The sequence below is a fragment of the Scomber japonicus genome, chromosome 24 (genome assembly GCF_027409825.1).
Source record: "Scomber japonicus isolate fScoJap1 chromosome 24, fScoJap1.pri, whole genome shotgun sequence".
Lineage (NCBI taxonomy): Eukaryota > Metazoa > Chordata > Actinopteri > Scombriformes > Scombridae > Scomber > Scomber japonicus.
The window spans coordinates 6,363,469-6,379,219 of record NC_070601.1 but is presented as its reverse complement, the minus strand read 5'-3'; the positions used below and the strand labels follow the sequence as shown (position 1 = coordinate 6,379,219).

Below are 15,751 nucleotides of genomic sequence, written 5' to 3'. Positions count from 1 at the left end.
TGAGCTCTCTAACAAGGTTAAAAAAGTTTCATTAAACAAATTGAACTTTTCCTCTCTGGCCTTGCATAATGCAAAAAGATGCACAGAATAGACAGACAGACAAACAGTATTGAGGGTTATTTAAGGCATACATCCTGATACTGGAGCTGCTGTTACCATAGCTACCAATGTGCATGTGTGTGCACGTGCAAGCAAAAGTGATCTCCACATGAACCCTTTCCCAGTTACTTTCAAGAGAGATGCTGATCAGAGAAAGCGCCTCACACTCACACCTCAAATTCACTTGTTGCTGAGGGAGTCACATCACAGGCTTTTACAATAACCTTTTTTCCACTCATATTAGCAGCTTGTATTATTATTATTAGAGTGAATGAGCAAAGTAATACTGTCATTTTTACAATTTAGTTATCAAAGGGAACACTCACCTCTTTTTTCTAAGCAGCTAGTGAAAGACTCCCCCCCTCAACACACACACGTTACGTCAGTCTAAAGTTATACATTCCTGCTGCAGCTGTGATTAAGACAAAAATGAATTGAAAAATCCAATCAAATGCATATTAAATTCCTCTGACACTCAAAAATAGATGTAGGATTTTTACCATCAGAAGTTTTGGCCATAACTTTAAAGCTAATAAAGATCCTGCGGGTATGTTTGAAGAAGCAGGAAGACAATCCTTCTCCAGCAATGTCTCTGTAATGGGAAGAAATCATGTCTGTAGATGTAACAACAAAGTGGATAACGTACTACCATGGTTGAAATATTGAAGTCTTGATATCGATATCATTCATTTTAACATGGTAAACAGATGTCTGGAATATTTTCAGCTAAAACACAGCCAAAACTCAATAAAGAAAGCAGAAATAGATTAGAAATAGATAATACACTAATGTAGATGTTTCTGACAAATTCACTTTTCATCCCCAGAGAAAACACACACATATACACACAGAGCTGTAGCTGAACATTATGGAAGATCTTCATTAGTCTTCATTATACTGGAGGATAGTCTTCCACATTCACATAATATCATCTCTGCAAATCCTTTCATTTTTAACGTTTTTATACCCTATCCACCTCTCTCCTCACTGTTTCATTAAAGATGAAGTTGGCCCACTTCTCAGGAACTTGCAGCTCCAATGAGCAGACATAATGATAGCGTGAATCTCTGGCTTCCTCTAAGCGATGCTACACACACACACACACACACACACACACACACACACACACACACACACACACAGAGAAATGTGTGTAACTACACATGGCACACATGGCATTGTCATCATAATGGCTCTTAGCAACACCCGAGGGAAAATAGACATGGACACACACACACACACACACACACACTGAGGAGGTGTTTTACTGATGCAATCTAACTGAAAGTGGCTATTCAGCAGAGAAAAAGATATAGACAAAGGAAATATCATATGCATTGTCAGTCTTTCCAGTGTGTGTGTGTGAGTGTGAGTGTGTGAGAGTGTGTGAGTGTGTGAGAGTGTGATAGAGTTAGCGCGAGAGAATACAGGGTGCCAAAGATAAACTGAGACAAGACAGAAAGGAAGTAGTAGTAATTTTCTTCCCTCATTAGACTATTTCTAAAAACATCTTCAACCATTCCTGCCATACAATTGCCATGGTTACCATTACACCTGTCACACACACACACACACACACACACACACACACACACACACACACACTCACACACACGCACACACAGTCAATTTCTAATTAGCATTTTTCTTCGGTCGTCTGCGCTGTCAGAAAAAAGGGTACGGTTTAAGTCAATTATTATTCTCTAAGGTACAACTGCTATAAGTAAAAGTATAGACTTTTTCCCAGATATTTTTTATTTAAATTAGGATTTATCTTGTGGTATTGATACTTTAACTTAAGTAAAGGAGCTGAGTACTTCTTCTAATACCACAGGACACAGTATTTGATGGATCACCACTAGCTATGCAACCTAAACCTGTCGTTATTTATGTAGCTAATCAAGTTAGTTTACTGCCCTGCATATGTCAGTACTGTCTGTGTTATCTGTGCTGCTCTAACGGTAGCTATCAATGTAAAAATACATTGCAGTAGACCAAGAGTTACCGAATCCTGTTCATTTATATCTCAACAGTGCATTTTAAAGTCATTTTGGTTGTTGTACAAGATCTGTTTTGAAAAATGATTGTTATCATCAGGGTGTGTGTGTGTGTATGTGTGTGAGTGTGTGTGGGTGTGACTACTCTTTTCAGACAATGACGTGGGTGGAGAAACAGTAGAGTGTGGCTTGGCAGATAACATGTTATCACACCTTTTTTTCTGGGTCAAGTTGAGCAAATTCGTAGAGGAGCTGAAGGACACAAACTTTAGAACCAGTATTCAAGTATACACTGAGCAGCTTTTGACAATAGACACATTGTAGAGAATTACAAAATATGTCATAATAGATATTCTGAGGCATGATGGATCATAATATTAACGATGATTTAATACATTATGCTGATAAGATTAGATAAGAAAGAACATGTTTAATCCTGATGGAAATTCCTGTGTCATTAACATGCTCAATGCAACAGAAACACAGGGTGCAGATATAAAAATAAACTCAAATATTAACATAGTGAGGGCTGAGGGAATCGATGACTGGAAGTAACACAGTTCCAGAGAAAAGGTCAATAGCATTTGCATATCATATTGGCACCGATACAAAAAAAGGCTTCTTAATGATTCATTGCACATAAATCACACATCTGATCACTGCCAAAAGTCATAGCACAGTTTTCGGCTGGGCATGCCATAACATATTTGAATAGTTAACATGTTGTTTTCCAAAAGTGCAGGTGGAAGATTAAAAAGATAAAGACTTGCAAATGCACAAGAACAATACTTGCAGCACACCTAATTACATGATAAGTTTATTACATAACACGTTGCATGTGCTGCATGTTATATTCAACTACTGCAGCTTGGAGAGTCATTGCATACATGGATAAGTAGATGGCAGAAAGTCAGAGCAAGGAATGAAGTGTCATGCAGTGTGAATCCAGGGCACATGTGTGATTGATTGAGTAAAACAAGGTAAATAAAAATGTCTCATTCACTGAATGCAAATGTTGTGTATTAGTGTATGTGTGAGTGTGTTGCGTCCGACTCTGAGTGGTAGATTGCTTGCAGGGAAAATGTCAGCTGCCCACACAATACAACATGCTGTGCTGCTGCTGTTTATGTATCCATATCCGTGTGTGTGTATGTGTGTGTGTCATCGTTTTCATTCACAAGGGTGTGTAGAAGAGTGACAGGAAGACACAGATGGGAGGAGAGGTGGAGAAGCAGCAGGGATGAGGGGAAAAAATCAATACAGCATAATGTCACAAGACGTTCACTTTTCATCATATTAAAGTGACACCGTGACATAGTATAAATGATATTTGACACGTGTTTACACTCATTAAAATTCCTCAGAGAAGCCTGCAAGTGTGATCGCCACCACCCTAGAGAAAGCAAACAAAATATACAGCTTCAAAATGTAAAAGCGTCACATATTGAACAAGTTCTCCTAAAACTGTGGCTTTTCTGAAACAGCTGACCTGACTGTAATCCACATATGTATTCATGTTTTTGTCATATTTAAGGCTGGTTAAAAGAGATTACGATGAATGCATATTTTCAAATAAGCATGTAAGTCTTCTTATTGCCACCTAAATTCAAAGATGGAGAGATGATAGATTCCTACATAGACGGATGGAGAAATATGAATAGAAAGAGTTTGATAGAAATTCATGGCAGATGCTGATGACATCTTGTGCTCTCGTTGCTCAGCTTCACTAATCTCACCATCATATGGATGCCCCTAATCCTAAACACACACACACACACACACACACACACACACACATAAGATAAACTTGTTCACACGTTCTCTGTCTGACAGCCATCTTTACTTCTTCAGGCTAAAACATTGTATACAAAATGTATCGTATGTGCGTTTGTTTGTATACTTGTCTCGGGGTGCGCTGCTGAGTGGTAGGTGGGGTGTGGACCGTTGTCATAGCAACTAAGTAATGGGGCCAAGATGGCGAGCGTGCATGCGTTAGTCTGTTTTTTTGTGCTTTTGGCCCTTTTCTAACAGGAGTGTCTTTCTCGGAAAGTGTTGCAGTATCGACAGTGACTCTCCTTGCTTTCTTGACACGCAAAATTCTGTGTGTGTGTGTGTGTTCGTGTGTGTGTGTGTGTGTATGTATTGATGGAATGATACTGGCATGAAAAGCAGAGTGTGAGCACGAGAAAGAAAAAGAGAAGATCTGGACTTTGTGTTTCAGGCTGTTATTGATTCTTTTTTTTAATGATCATCCATTTCTGCTGACCATGTTTGTCTGTGTGTGTGTGTGTGTGTGTGTGTGTGTGTGTGTGTGTGTGTGTGTGTTTTGTAGTGAAAGCGTTTATCAGGGTTGCCTTCTTTCATCCCTCCCCGGCATAGTAGATCCATCTCTCTGCTTCCGTCATCATTAACAGACAAAGATCGGTCCCTCGGGCCCCAGAGCGAAATCCGTGCTCCTCTGTGTGTGTTTGTGTATGTGTGTGCGTGCATTGAAGTGTGTTTTTGGTTATTTTTGTTTGTTTTTCTTTGTTTGGTCCTGTTCCAAATCCATGCCCATGCTGTTGTGTGTGTGTGGCCACTAAAATGATCCAGCAGGGCTATAATAAGAGGAGCCTTAATCTAAATCTGTTTTTTTTTCCAATCCAGAATCTCAAGGGAGGCAGATCTGGAAATATTTTACTGTGCATCCAACGTCGCCGTTGGCCCCTAGAGGCTCCCAGTGCAAATCCATTCCATTCCTATTTGTGCTAGTGTGTGCTTTGGTGCATGTGTGTGGTTGCAGGTTATAACAAAATGAATAGCCCTCTTCCTGGTGGCCACAAAAAAACATGAAAGGACCTCTCTAGAGCCAGTGTTTGGTTTGTCCATCATGGGCAACTGTAGAAACATGGTGATGCATCATAGTGAAGAAGACCCGCTCTCTATGTAGATATAAAGGGCTCATTTCACAACAGCACAATGATTCTTAATTTCAAGTGATTATTGACTAATTTAAACATACTTATGAGTATTACATTCCATTTCTGCCATGTCCACTAATTCTACACACTGCACCTTTAAGTTCAGTCCCTGAGTGTCTCTTCAGCACATATCCTCCCCCTCCACTTATACTCAATATCAGACAGCAGCAACATTTAATTCTTCCCCATCTTTTTCTGGCTTTGTTTACAATTTGATTAGTTTTATTGATATTCTTTCACATTGAAATAAGGTTTTAATTTTTTTTTTATATCCGTTCATCCAGTTTGGTTGCATTGGTGTGGTGAAAATGGGCCATCCAAAATATTGCTTGCAAATATTAAGATACAAAACATTTATTTGACCATGCATAGCAAAAAAGCAGATGCATAATTCCAGCACTTCAAAGATCTGTGAGTGTATCAACTTCGATGATAAAGACTTTTTGATCAAAAGACATATCCTGTAGAAACAGTTAGTCCACTATGCTGCCTTTTCTGCTGCAATGAAAAGAAGACATTGAGTAGAAAATGTTCCACAGCTCGGGGGACAAACCGACCCAGACGTAATTGTAGTTTATATCACTAAAATCCATGCAAGGTTGGTCTGGTCATTTCTTGGCTTTCATCTTACTGCCTTGAAATTAATAACAGGAATGATGAAACTTCATATGCTCTTTGTTTTTAGGATGAAGCTTGAAAGTAAAGGTCAGTTTTTGAATTTAAATCTGTCTGGGGACTTAGAGGATATTTGGAGTTTGCAGTTGAAGCATTGTGCACTTTTTTTCTGCCTCCATCAAGTCATAATTACTACTTTTTCTATCTTTATCTCGCACACAAACACACCGCCACGCCAACAACACGGACAGTACACCTCTAGACTTGTCATGTGTGAGACCTTGTTGCTAGGCAACACTGGCCTATGTCAGAATGTCCCTGCATCAGAGATCAGGCTACGGGATGCTGCGTGTGTGTGTGTGTGTGTGTGTGTGTGTGTGTGTGTGTGTGTGTGTGTTGTCACTAATCTGGATTGCTGGGAGTATTGTGTATATAAGATGCGGAAACAGAACGTATACACCATGTTTCCGCATATTTCCAAATGTTAAACTTTGCAACATCAAACATTATTTTTTTCTTTTCTTTTAATATTTCTCCAGTGTATCACAGTTGGTTTAAAGATATAAGCCTCACTTTTTTTTCTTTTTTTTTTAGCTTTGTTGATGCGTGCTTGGTGCTTTGTTGTGTTTATTCTGCACTCAGAGACCAACTGTCAGTCAAACTGTATTTTCCAGTGCTGCGATGTCTTTTTGTGCCTGTTTCACAGAAGATTTGCTCTCTTTTCTGCTTGTAAATAAAAAAGCACAGACTGTGTGGACTCAATCACGTCTTTACATTAAAGTTATGCATTTTACCTTTAACATAACTAAACATAATAATCTACACAGAGGTTTTTCATAACCCGGATTCTTCAAATCCAATAAAATACAGGCCAGAGTGATTTCTTATTTCTTATTAGAAATACAAACATAATGTACTATTACCAAAAAATAGGGCCATCATTGTGTGTGTGGGACAATAGTGTGAGTGGTGAAGTCAGTTTTTTTATGTAAACTCCAGATGAACAAATATTGACTTACAGCTCTTGTTAGAAATCTGCAGAGAACACTTGTCTTAAAAAAAGGAAAAAAATCCAAGAATTTCTAACACTGTCATGCTGAGAGTTTCTGTGATTGCATCATTTTATTCTAAAGGAAATCTGTAAAACTTACATATTAAACACAATGTCATGTATTAGTCATTCTGCCTAATCCTAATGGTATTCTTTAAGGTGGAGGTCTAAGCACTACATGTCTACACGTCTGGGATTACTGTACGCTATAGTATGAAATAGTATAGCCAGGAGCAATCTTTTAAGGCACCAGAATTACAAGTATGTCTAAGAATAGCATTTTAAACATGACTAATCTATTGTGTGCTTAAGTCTTCAATGATCCCTTAAATGAATATCAATCTAAATAAGTCACATTGACTTTTAAAAGTGAAAAAAACTCCATTAAAGACCATTATGTGGATGTGCATGACTGTCTTCTATGTAAAATTGCCCTTTAAATGTGATATTTCTACATCATTTGTGCCCAGGTGTTAAATTCTGCTGAGAAAGTAGAGTTGCACAGTTGAGTGAATACTTGTAGTTAGTTACTACAAGGTGGAAGTACATGTAGCACCCACATACGATAGAGGCTCAGTGTTTGTGACTAAACACAGCTTTATTGTAAACAAACGTCAGCTCAACCTTTCTGCTGCATAGTTGTACCCCCACCTACGTTTTCTCTTTCCTCTGCTTCTCTCTATGAGGGGTGAAAGTCTCAAAACCAGCATGACATTTGTGAAATATGTGCTCCTAAAGATATATTTGGATAATCCAGGGTTAATATGATTAACTTCCTTCTTGTCTCTCACAGGTTGAAGCCTGACCTTAGAAGTCTTTGAACATCACCTGCATATTTGTGATTAACTTAAGAGGCTTCTCTGAGCTCATTATAACTAATAAACTAGTGAAGTTTTGGTAAAAGCAAAGTATTTGTGGCTTTTAAAGTATCGATTTTTAGTCTTTTAGTCAATATAGTTTTGTTCGCAGCCATGTTAGAAGTTGATAAAACATTGCCATCGCGGTTACAAGAAACGGAAGACTCACCCACAAATATTGGTGTTAAGTATTGGTGTTAAAGTCAGTCAGTGACATTTTCTATGCCCAACCCAACCTCCTGTAAATAATTTGTTACTTCTGCCTTTCCTTGATAGGCCAGGGTCATTATTCACACCACCACAAGAGGTCACTTAACAGGAAATCAGTGTATAAAATGTTTAAACCTGCTGTCACTCTTTTTTTTTCTTTTTTTCTTCTGTTGACCACAAAGTTAGGAAGACATAGGAAGACACATTTTTTCTACAGTACTTTGTAAAACAAAATAGATGGACAATGTATGTATTTAATATTGCAAAGCTCCTGCTGGCCACAGTTCAATGGAGGTTTAGTCTATTTGCTTTCAGTGGTTAAGATCAATTTATTCATCTCTCTGTTTATGTCTATCCATCAGGGTGTATTTAACTGTCAACCAGCCTTTCAGGTTTGTTGGCAGTGTAAATATTACTGTTGTCCCTTAGGTGTGGGTGGAGGAGCAGGGGGAGGTTTGAAAATGTATAAAGTTAGTTTTCATCAAATATGTATTAATATCATCAAAGACCCTCTTTCTCTTTCTCTCCTTCTTTCATCAGTGTGTCTCTCTTCCCAGAGTCTGCTGTCCACTGTTAACATATCTCGTGTGTGTGTGTGTGTGTGTGTGTGTGTGTGGGTGTGTGTGTGTGTGTGTGTGGGTGTGGGTCTGTGTGTGTACTGGTAGTTTTCCATGAGGGAAGGCTGTGAGGGGCCCCAGGGGAAAGTCTTCATAGCGAGAAGGAGGAGGAGCTAGCAAAGGAATTTGGTGTGTGTGTGGATTGGGGGGGGGGGGTGTTGGGGTGTCTGACAGCACGATTATGATAATGAAGAGGATGAGGGAATGTGGGGGGAGGTACAGGTGTGTGTGTGTGTGTGTGTGTGTGTGTATTGCAGGTAGTCCTCATGTTGGGTTGACATAAACTTGTTTGCACAGCAGTCATGTTATGGGGACTTAATATAAATCATTAATCTTTGGGTCAAGACTTGTTTTAAAGTTCAGGTTAGTTTAGGGTTAAGCATGTGCTGGTTATGGTTAAAGTTAGTTAAGTCTCAAGAAAATGAATGAAAGTCAGTGTAATGTCCTCTGAAGGGATGGAAACATGACTGAGTGTGTGTGAAGTGTGACTGAATGCCCATTGAGCAATAACAGCAGTTGAGCAGAAAGCGGAAAACACTAAAGTATGAACAGGTTGTGTGTGTGTGATTATTATATGTGTGTGTGTTGACATGAAATATTGCGCAATAGTGAAGTCTCTCGTCTCTGCAGTGCAGAAGCTGACACACACAGAGCAACGGAAAGATACATCTCTCTTCTCAGTTTCTAACTTTTCAACAGTAGAAAAAGTTTTTTTGGAAATGACAAGAAGAAAAGACCGCAGGGAGAAAGAAAAGAAGGGCAAGAGAGATAAGGACGTAGGAAGGAGAGGGAGTGCCAGACAGAGAAAGTGAGAGAGATGCAGACAGATAGAAAGACAAAGAAATCGCTTGTTGTGAGATGCCTCGGTGTCCTTTCCAAGGACAAACTGACATGCCACTACAGTCATGTGAGGAGACTCCTCCTCCTTATCTCCTCCTCTATGTGTTCAACTCCTCCCTGTCCAACCTCCACTTGTCCCTTGTTTGACTTTCTCCTTTCCTCTGCTCCTAGTTACTCTCAACTTGCTACCAACTTGTCAATTTAGAGATGAATGACAAGATGATAAAGCTGCAGTTGATGGCGATGCTAGTGAGGGAAAACAAATCAAGAACAGAAAAGTTTTCAAAGAAACCCAGTTAAATCATGTTTTTGAAAAGTTTAAACCCTTTTTTTCTCCCATTTTTATTTTTCTCTCTTCCCATCAAAGCTTCTGCTGCTTGGGTTCAAACATTATTATCTTACATTTCAAAACATTGTGAGTATGAGGATATTAAAACCACTGAACAATTAGTGTACTCTGTCAGTGTGCAGGCAAACATTATTCAAACCCATAAGTTTCCAATTATACCAAATTTTTGGAAAATGTGTATAAAAACATTTTCTTGGGTTTGGATATTACACTCAGTGGGAACAAATAGAAGTGTGCAATAAGCTGATTTTAGCAACTGTGAAACCAGAAGAGAACATATGTTTATACAGGTACATTTCCATCCCCCCCAGATATTATTTTCTACTAATCTGAAAAGTTACGAGTGACTCACTGACCTTTGACACAGTTAGAGAGCAGAAGTCTTGCCAGTGCTATCTATCAGAGAACTAAAAAACAGCAGTTTTGGTTTGAATGGCCAGCAAAGGCTTTTATTCCAAAACCCTCCCTCAGCACTCACTGTACCACAGCTTTTCAGTCAAGTGAACGCTGCGTGACCAGTGACGGAAACTGACAAAGATGAAGTGACTCATTGATGAGAAGTGGTGTGGTGTGACAAAATGTACTCATGCTTGTTCGTCACATTTTTTCAACTGGAAGTTTTGATGTTGTTTAGCTCTGTCTTATATTTGCAGCCATTTTCTACCTCAGGCTAAAACCTTTTTTCGTAGTGCAACTGGCATAAACATAATCATGGTCTTAAGAGAACAATTATATGTAAGTAACAGCTTGTTTACAGTGATGGCACATCATAATTACAACATATAATAAGGTAACTCGCTTAAACAGAGACTGTCAGCTGAAAGCCTGAGCTGTGAGTATTGATTTTTTGATAACATTGTCTTAGAGCCGAAGACAAAATCCCAAAACACAGACAAATAAACAACGCCTTCACCTTATCAGCAGGCTAAGTTCATGACCCGTGACTATTTGCAATATTTGATGATCATTTCAACACATTCACTTCCAGGAATCTCCTGAAATTTTGACTCCCTCCAGACTTACTTATTGATTCATGTACCACTGTACCAGTCGAGAACTGGGAAAGTGGTTTGGTGCTGTTTCTTCATTTTAGCTTTCATTTTCAACACACAGCTCACAGTCTCTAATGGTTTGCATTAGCATCGTTGGGCAGCATAAAAGGGTTGATTTAACCATTAAAATCTTTCTTCTATATATATATTCCATTAAACATTGAATATTAAATATAGTTACTTTCTGAAAAATACCCCAGAGAGGTGCACTAGAAGAAAAAGTGTGAGAGAAAACAGGAAGTGTAGAGCAACCCATTCTGAGGAAGTTTCTTGTTTTCTTGTGGGGCATTTGCCATTTTCCCATTAATGACTGAGTTGGGGAAAAGTACTGCTACTAAAGATATTAGAACTCAAGAACCCACCCAGCGAAAATAACTCAGTGTTTCTAGTCCACCAAAGATGAAACTGATGGACTCGAGTCAAAGCACATATCAAAAAAAAGAAAAAAAGAAAAAGAGATAATTGAGGCTGTGATCAGGTCCGTTGATTCAGGCCTTCCTTTGAGAGATATGTTAAAGATCAAGCGTGGGCTCACACTTAACACACTTCACCATCTTAAAGGGCCATTGTAAAATAGACAGGGCCACTGACCTTTTTCGCCAACTGATCAACATATCTCAAGAGCCTAGGCCTGGTCAGCCCTGGATTTCGTCTTCCGGCCCATTGAGCTGAAGGATAAGCTGTTACGGAAGGCCACAAATGGGCATTGATGTCCAACATAGTGTGGACGCCATTCAGCACAAATTCCTCTTCCTCTCATCTTTTGGATGTATCCCATTGTGAGAGTAGTGAGGAAATAGACACCCCTGAATATACTTTTGTGTCTGTGTCATTCAAATTTCACATGACTACATTCAACAAGACTTAGTCATGCTAGAAGTGCTAGTAACTTTTAAACATGCATGCTTTGTATCGGACAAATACAATTTGACCTGACAATGACGCAAACTGAAAAGCTAAGTGATTACCAAACTTATTACAAGTCATCCTGAAGGGTGTTGTAGTAAATTTCATTGCAATCCATCCAATGGGCACCCAACCGACAGACCTTTCCTATGGAATAGCATAAAAACAGCTCACACTCAACTCAAACACTCATTGCTGATAAGTAGCCAAAGCTGCTGCAGCTATTACTTTCCTTGCCTGTAGATCGTGCACATGAGCTCATCAAAATCATGTTGTTTCAAACTGTTGTTACTTTCCCTGTCTGTAGGTGGTGTCATTTGGACTGTAGCTATAGGCCTGAATAATGGTGTTTTGCTTTAATCACAATGTGTACCTTAATAAGCATCAGCTGAAGAAGAAAAACATTACAACTTTTCATTATTTGTAGTCCTTTTGGTCTGTGTTTCTATCAGCAAACTCGCTTAAATCTGGACTCGGGTGTACACAGTACAGTATGCATGCATGCATGAGTGTGTGAAAGACAGAGTGAGCAGACAGTGGCTCTTTGTTGCTGTTGCCAGGGCTTTAGATCAGCCAGGCTGGCAGTGCCTACAGTGACTCTTTTCTTTCTTTATCCCCTCATTCACTCTTTCACTAGTTTTCTGTGTTGCTGTACTCCTTTGCTGCATAATGATGAAGAATTTATGGCTGTTACATTAATTAGTTCTTGCTATTTATTCATACACTGGTTAGATTTTATAAGGTATCATATGTGGATCTTGGCTCAGAAACGGATATTCCAGAGTTATAATTAACACTGGCAACCGAAGAAGGTTAAACACACTACATATTGAGCTTCAATATTAAGATCAAGATCAACACATAAATTAATATGCTAAATAAAAACCTGATGAACCTGATATAGCTTGTAGCAAAATTAGTCCTTTTATAGTTCGCTTTGCTTTTATAGTTTTTGCTTCTGTCATTCCATCAGTCCAGTAATTCATGTGATTTTACTTTAGAGTGTTTTCAAGTTTAATTTGATTACAGGTTAAGTTTTAAATCTCCATTTGCTCTTTTAACTGTGACCTTATCCTTGGACCAACACATAATACCAACAATAACAATAATCAGAGTGTTTCTCTTTCTCTTATCTATCTCTCTTTCTCATTCCTCTAATTGCGGCCATAATCCTTAGCCAGATTAGAGGGATGTGCAGGGTCTGTGTGTGTGTGTGAGCTTGTGAGAGTATGGTCTGAATGAAACATGCACAGATCTGTCGGAGATTACTCAATGCCTGTCATGATCACACGGGTAGAAACTGACAAGAATCCAAATCCAATTTACTCTCCGCCGACATTTACTCATACGAGGAATGTGATCCAGCAGCTTGCGAAGCAGCTACACCAAACTATGTATTGAGCATTTTCTTTATGACACAATACTGTCATGTTTGTTGTTTGTTGTAACCCACTTTAATTCCAGTTTGATCTATCAGCTGTCAGATCTCTTACTGACACTGGAACTAATTTGGATCCTTAATATATTCACTAATTTTACAGTAATTTCCTGCTGATCTAAATGCCTCATTTGAGAAATCATGCCTGTGTTCTCTTTAATAAGCTTGGCCTGGTAGAAACAAGGTTTCTGGCAAATGTTTGGACCTATAAATAGCTGTGCTTTCTGTCTTTCGTTTATCTCTCGTCTTCTCTTCTACATTTTCTTCATAGTTGTCGTGTGTCTTAATTTTATTTATGGTTCATCAATTTAACAGCAGTTTATCATCTTGTGTTTTGTTAATGCTTTTAAACAAGGTAAAAAAAAATCCTGTTATGGCTGCAAAGCTGTTGATTGTAGAGTAGAGACTGTCAGAAAGGATAACCAAGCACATTTAAACCTATCTTAGGGGAAAACAAGAAAAGTCTACTTCTATTGTTATCTTCATGAACAAGTGACATCTCAATATACTTTTCCGGAAATGCATTTACAACATACCAGTTTGGTTGAGGTGAAAGCATGAATCAACTTGTCGGTTTAGAAATGACTGAACACTTGAGATGAGAATATTTTATGCAGGTCACTTTGTTGATTTGTAATTTAAAGCTTACCCAGTATTTCATATCTTTTAGCATCTTCGGAGCCCAAGTATTTCTGTCTTCGTTGAGTGAGTGAGAGTATGGCGCTTAAAAAAATGTATAATTGCATAGCTGTGGAAATTGCCACTATGCAAGCTTGTAAACTGAGAAGAATGTGTGACCAAGCTGCTTCCTATCTATTGTGTAATGGTCGGAATTTTACTGTTGTGGTTACGGTTATGGACCTATCTCTATGTACAGTACAGTTTCAAAATATGTTGTTTTCCCATCGCTGATTACGAAACTCTCTTAAATTTTGTTACTTTGTATGAAAACAAAAACAACTCTGTCCTCACTGAGAACACATTCAAGTTTTATTGAGATGTTCTGTATGTCAAAGGATCTTTTTCAGGCAAAGGACCTCATTGAGGTGACAGAAAGCAGCTTTGTAGCATCCAGTTACATCATGTCCAGTTCCTTTATCCTTGTAGATACTGTATGAAAAGAGCGGTAGGGAGAGAAAGAAGACATGAGTACATGTTGTGTCCTTGTCAGTATCAACAGCCCAGAAATTACTGTACTGTTTTCTCTTTCTGTCGTCGCTTTTATCTGTGATTTATTTTAAAGAGGGAGGATTTCAGACCTTGACTCAGATACAACCAGTAGCTGATAAGCTAGAAGACTGAGGCAGATAGACTCACATGTCCGGTCATTTTTCTTTGTATAGAGATGTTTCATTTATATTCGCATACAGCATTGAAACTTCTAAAAAACATCCATTCTGTTCTACAAAAACAAGCCAAAAAATTGTCAGTAAAAAAAGGAAATTTGAAACTAAACAGGCAGAAATGAGCCAAAAGATGAGCACCAAGAGTCAGTACAGACATAAACACCCGGGTTGGGAATCTGGAGCGGGTGTGTGAAGTCTCTTTTTGGGAGTTCTGAGCCCCTATTGAAGAAAATATGCTGCTTGATTTTCTGGGCCAAGTGACTGACTATGACGCTCTGCAGACATCATGTTTCTGTTGGTTGGCTCTTGTAGGTTCTTGGCTATGGAACCAGTTTAGCACCAACAGAACTATCACTGGTTTACTGTGATGCTCAGACAGAGCTTTTTGAGGGAACATTGGTTGGCCCAGGCAGCATTAGTTAGCATCTGGCCTTAAGATAAATGTGCGTCAGAGAGATGCTCTTGTGGGAATTACAGGTGTCACCAGCCAAAGCATTATATTTTGGAAAGCAATAACATTAATAGGGAGCGGCTGCAATGTCTTAGCATCATTTATTTATTTATTTTAGAGTTTCATTTCTGTCCTGTTTGGTTTGATACACCAAAAGTAGAATTTATGATAATTTTTAGTCTTGGGAAAGTCAATTTTCTTCTCTTCCTGTATCTGGATTCAGGAATAAAACAGATTCAACTTGATGCCTCTGTTATATTTTGAGAATTTAGTATATTTTGCTTCCCAAAATTGGCTGCCATCTTGATTCCTGGTTTGACATGGCCAGTGCGCTCAGCAGAGAGAGTGAAGATGGCAAGTAAATTCTAAGAAAATTGCAAAGAGGGTAGTTTACATAAGAAGAAAATATATGAATGTGCAGAAAGTCCACAGATATCATTACACGATTGCCAGAATCAGTTTTAAAAATACCTTTACTGCTTTGGGCTTGAGACGAGCAGAAATATGTAGAAATGTGCCACAGGTCACAAACATAGAGATGATGAGGTATGTGAAGGAATGCAGGTCAGAAGAGGAGCAGGAAAATCAGTGTGAAGAGGTGACTGTGTTAGATGATTTTCCATGAATAAAGGCACATTTTCTGGTTACAAGTTCATTGAGTGCAAAGAGAAGGTTCCTGCCTTTTGATAGTTTGTATGCTAAAAATATACTGGTTCAAATACATTAGTTGTGCTTTTACAGTACAACAATTTACTCTACTGTAGGAATCCAAGTGGCCCTGTAGGCTGAGAAACATACTGTTCCCACAATGTGTTGGAATTCCATTCATGGCTGTGGTTTAATTTCTCCTCTTCTGTCTTTCTCATCACTCTCCCTTTTATGTTTTATGTATACAGTTAATATTGATGATATAGTAATATGTTCAATAAGAAAATTATCAAAACATTGACATAAAAGAATATC

The 15,751-nt window shown here is 38.5% G+C and overlaps 1 protein-coding gene across 1 annotated transcript in view; it reads left to right on the top strand.

Annotated features, from left to right (window-relative positions):
- The window catches only part of LOC128354173 (sodium/potassium-transporting ATPase subunit alpha-1), a 45,963-nt gene that overhangs the window by 10,633 nt on the left and 19,579 nt on the right, over window positions 1-15,751 (top strand). The window lies entirely within an intron of this gene.